Below are 5,142 nucleotides of genomic sequence, written 5' to 3' on the forward strand. Positions count from 1 at the left end.
GGGCAACCATTGTTGGGCAAAGCAGACTCACTCCTCAAACCTATCAGTATATGCCCGGTGCTCGCCACTGTATTGTTTTAAGTCATCAAACTCTTTCTCCAAAGCTCGCTGTTCATGACGAGGACAGAACTCCCTCATCATAAGGGACCTAAGTTCAGCCCATGTCTGTGCTAGAGCAACTTCTGCACCACGGTCTCTCATTACCCCGTTCCACCACGTAAGAGCCCTCTTCTGAAACACACTTGAGGAAAACTCGACCTTGCGATTGTCAGGACACTGCACGTGACGGAAAGTATTCTCAATGCTCTCGAACCATTGGAGAAGTCCAGTTGCTCCCCCAGAACCACTAAACTTGAGTGGTTTAGCCGAGTTAAAATTCTTGAAATTGCATGGAGCATTGTTGTTGTTGTTGGCTTGATTCCATTGAGCAAAGAGGTTTGGGAATTGAGCAGCCATTTACTGCGCAATAATTTCTGCCAGTTCGGCAGTTGCTATCTGGTTTTCGCGTCGAGGAGGCATTCTAAAAGAGGAAAACATGAAAAGAAACGAGTGAGATGATTGGATGAAGAGAATGAGATGAAACAAAATCAACAAAAACAAAGATGGTGGTCATTCGTCCGCATCGCAAAGCAACAAGCGACACACAATGTCTAATCAAAGTAAATGGGTAAAAAATAATGTATTGCGAAGACATGCTCGCCTATAAGTGAACACTCACCCCAAGAGTTCCCAGGTAAGAGTGACTGGTCCGATTATGTGGATTTGTACGAACACTCTAGCCTTAGACAGAAAACCCAGGGTACAGGCATTCACTTTTCCAGTTTGCACGTGTTCACACTATTAAAACCCAAAACTTTGATGAGATTTTTGAAAATTCAAAGGGATTCAAAACCATAAAACAGAGGGTTCAAAACGGATGATTAATTTTCAAAGCGGATTCGGAATCGATGTTCTCGTTGTGGTTATCACCTAAGGATAGGTGAAGTGCATGTTTTAAAATCTAAACACAAGATAACTTGTGTTAGGGTCCTAGAAAGTTATAGTCTAGGTTAAAGTATTACTAATAACCTAATTCCCTATAACCATTGGCTCTGATACCAACTCTTCTGTCACACCCCGACCACGTGTAACAATCAAACGTGGCGGAAACGTCGGGGAGTGTTGTAACAGAATTAATTGTTTCACAACCATGGCATACAAAATTACGTTTTATTTATCAACAATAGAGTAACATTGTCTTAAACATGAAAACCAAGAGTACATAACATAGCTAAGCTAAGTCTATCTTCATTTTTATGTCTCTAAGGCACAGGTCCGCCCTAGTGTCATGATCATCGTCCTACGCAAAAGCTCCTGAAAACACATGTGAAAATAGGTACGTCAGCATAAAAATGCCTGTGAGATACATAGGTTTTGTGAAAATAGGATTCATGACTTAAGATTAAGAAATGTTTAATAAAATTCAGTCACGAACCTTGTAAATTGTTTTGTTTTGTAAATCTTTTAAAAGCAATAAGATCAGATGAGATGTATAGATAAAAGGATAATGCATGGTTAAATGAATAACCAAGTAAAATAAGTTGTATAAAATAAACTGTATTGCAAACCAAAGCCTTGTGAAAACGTGCTACTTGTGTAAAATGTATAAGTCAAAAAGGAATAATTTAAGCAACACTATGATATGTAATATAATACAAACACTTATATATAAAAAGTACCAACGACGTATTTACCATGTTTGTATTATACTACTCACATCTCGTTACTTAAGTCACTCACACCAACCATCAATGTATAATGTCTATGTTTAAACCAATTGTCAAAAGTCCTTGTATCAACCTTGGCAATTGTTAAAAAGTCCAAATGTAGTCATGTTATGTGTAAAAAATGTTATGTATTGTAAGAAAAGTATTGTCACATTACCAAATGTAGAAAAATGTACAAAACAGAGTATTTTGAATATATCAAAAAGTTATGTTTTGCAAAGTAAAAAGCATGTTACATTGATACATACATTTATGTGGTAAGTTAACGCATTCAAGCCTTGAGACAGTCGGATAACCCTAAGTCAAGATTATCAAAAGAAATGTTTTCGGATTCAGTCATTCCTTACATCCAAACAAACCCGGGATGTCAGGAATGGGATTTGTCAAGTCCTATGGTACCACTACTTACTACCGAGCGGTGTAGCTAATGTTAATGAACGTATATAAGTCTCGTTTGTGCAAACCAAATGTTATAGCAAATGTAAACAGGTTATATGAAAACAATGTACTAAGTATACTAAGTTATCATACAAAGCAGAAAAGTCATGTAAATCAATGTGCTTGCATGCTATCAGTCAACATACATAGCAGAAATGTTAAAGTAAAACAATGTACTAAGTATGCTAAGTAAACATACGTAGCGAAGCAATGAAATGTAAATCATGTACTAATAGTGTACTAATGAGCATAGCAAGTATATGATATGAAAACAATAAAAGCACGAAAGTAACAAGTAGGCACATGTATTTCACCCCAAAACAGTTTGGAAAACAGTAAAAGAGGGGTCTATGTACTCACTTGAGATTGCTTAGAAGTCCTTGTGTAACAACCAAACAATGCTAGAGATCACGGATATCAAACGACACCTAATATAGGTAACTATGTTAATATACTAGACCTAAATCGGATGATTGGATAGAATGAGGGTTCGTAAACCAAACGAGTATGGAGACTCGTGTAGTATGGTTTAACAATACCCACATACTAAAATGAAACCTAACCTAAGTGCTTACAACCCTTTACGACTCGTTTAGGTAGCTTATGCCACTTTAACGCGTCGTTTGTGTAAAACGCGTTTGGAACGCCTAACTAGCCCTATGATAAGTAAAATATGCCTTAACATGTCTAATATTGTTGCCAAATCAGTTTAGATACCAAAAGTTATGTTACATATGCTTAATATGAATTTTGGCGTAAAAAGGGCATTTTGGTAATTTACCTAAGGCATATATACTACCTATCATACAACTACTCAAACGATGTGATCATAAGGTATAACCTCGGAAGGTTATTCCCTATACAACTTTGGTCACCTAATGTGTTTGGTCGGATCCTAATGATCGACCAAACGGGCCGGGTTCGAAAGTATAAGCGAATGTTTAGATCGCTTACCTTACGACCCTATATAAGCACTAAACTAAAAGTGACGAGCTAAGCATGTTAAAAGATGCTTAACTAAGTTAGAAAACAGGTATGGTATCAAAACAAACAGTTTTGATACCTATGAGTAGTTTGGTTACAAAATACGCAAGAATGCGCATTTTGGACGAAACTACGATTCGTCACTGAGCCTAGATAACGTGGTAATCAGTAGGTATAGTCATTATGGACTATAACCATCGTGATCACGCTCACGTTATGAAGTTCAAACGAACTTCGCATTGAGCATAAACTGGTCAATGCAGAAAGTCCCAATATCTCTCCCAACTCCCAAGAGCAAACCACCAGTTTCATTATCATCATCAACAGCTCTCCCAACTCCCAAGATCATCATCATTATCTTCATCGAACAGATCAACAGATCATCTTCATCATCTTCATCGAACATCTTCATCATCGAACAGATCAGGTTCATCTTCATCCTCATATTGACTTTTGGATTGATTCGATGATTTGAATGTGTTTATATTGTGAAAAAACAGAGGGTTGATTCTGGGTTTGATTTTGGATTCCATTCGATGATTTTGGGTTCCATTCGATGATTTTGGGTTGATTTTGAAAAAAACAGAGGGTTGATTTTGGATTTGATTTTGGGTTCCATTCGATGATTTTGGGTTTGATTGTGGGTTCCATTCGATGATTTTGGGTTGATTTTGAAAAAAACAGAGGGTTAATTTTGGGTTCCATTCGATGATTTTGGGTTGATTTTGAAAAAACAGAGGGTTGATTTTGGGTTTGATGTATCAACTGAGTATATTGTTCAAAATGCATCAAAACAGAGGTTTTGAATGTGTTTTGGTTTTGATTCTTGTGGGTTTAGGATTTAGGGTATCAAAACAGAGGTTTTGAATATGTTTTGGTTTTGATTCTTGTGGGTTTAGGGTTTAGGGTATCAAAACAGAGGTTTTGAATGTGTTTTGGTTTTGATTCTTGTGGGTTTAGGGTTTGGGGTATCAAAACAAAGGTTTTGAATGTGTTTTGGTTTTGATTCTTGTGGGTTTAGGGCTTAGGGTATCAAAACAGAGGTTTTGAATGTGTTTTGGTTTTGATTCTTGTGGGTTTAGGGTTTAGGGTATCAAAACAGAGGTTTTCAATGAGTTTTGGTTTTGATTCTTGTGGGTTTAGGGTTTAGGGTATCAAAACAGAGGTTTTCAATGTGTTTTGGTTTTGATTTGTGTGTTCATCATATTGATTTTTGGTTTGATTCCATGATTTGGGTTCCTCATATTAAGAACTGATCGGATCAGTTTCGGATTGATGTGTTCCTCATATTGATTTTTGGTTTGATTCGAATGTGTTCCTCATATTGATTTTTGGTTTGATTCGAATGTGTTCCTCATTTGAACGTGTTTTGTTGTACAGAATGGCTGCGGATGTAAAGATACGCAAAACACCAACTACGAAGGCGAGAACACTTGACAACCTCCTAGAAGATGGTGCGGTGCACATAAGGAAGTGATTGATATGAATGAATATAACCCCAGTGTAGCTCTTCGATTTTCCTTGAAATTCCAGAGCTCGCTAATTACATATCTACCACTTGGGTTATATTCATTCATATGAATGAATATAACCCCAGTGGCAGATATGTAATTACCTACACTGAGGTGATATTCATTCATATCTGCTACATTCCGAAGTGCACCCGTCAGTAAAGATCCACAATTGCTTGTGGATCTTTGACGTTTTGTCTCTGTATTGTATGTTACGGTCTTTTGTTATCGAGTCTGTAAGTTACGTCAAGTCTATGAAGTTGGTATGACGTTTTGTCTCTGTATTGTATGTATTAAAAGTTTACATTTAATATACAGTTTAGGCTTTAATAATTTGTTATATATAGTATACATTTAATTATTAGATTGCATTTATTTAAAAAGAGTTAATTATTAGATTGCATTTATTTAAAAATAAAAGAGAATTTAGGCTTTAATAATTT

General features: G+C 36.3%; 1 long non-coding RNA gene across 1 annotated transcript; it reads left to right on the forward strand.

The window, feature by feature from the left end:
• The first annotated feature begins 3,521 nt into the window (after positions 1 to 3,521).
• On the forward strand, positions 3,522 to 4,672 carry LOC118480585. Its single transcript, XR_004863403.1, has 2 exons — positions 3,522 to 3,615; positions 4,569 to 4,672. It is a non-coding gene; the product is annotated as an uncharacterized LOC118480585 (long non-coding RNA).
• Positions 4,673 to 5,142: the final 470 nt, after the last annotated feature.

This window comes from Helianthus annuus, chromosome 7 (assembly GCF_002127325.2).
Source record: "Helianthus annuus cultivar XRQ/B chromosome 7, HanXRQr2.0-SUNRISE, whole genome shotgun sequence".
NCBI classification, from domain to species: Eukaryota; Viridiplantae; Streptophyta; class Magnoliopsida; order Asterales; family Asteraceae; genus Helianthus; species Helianthus annuus.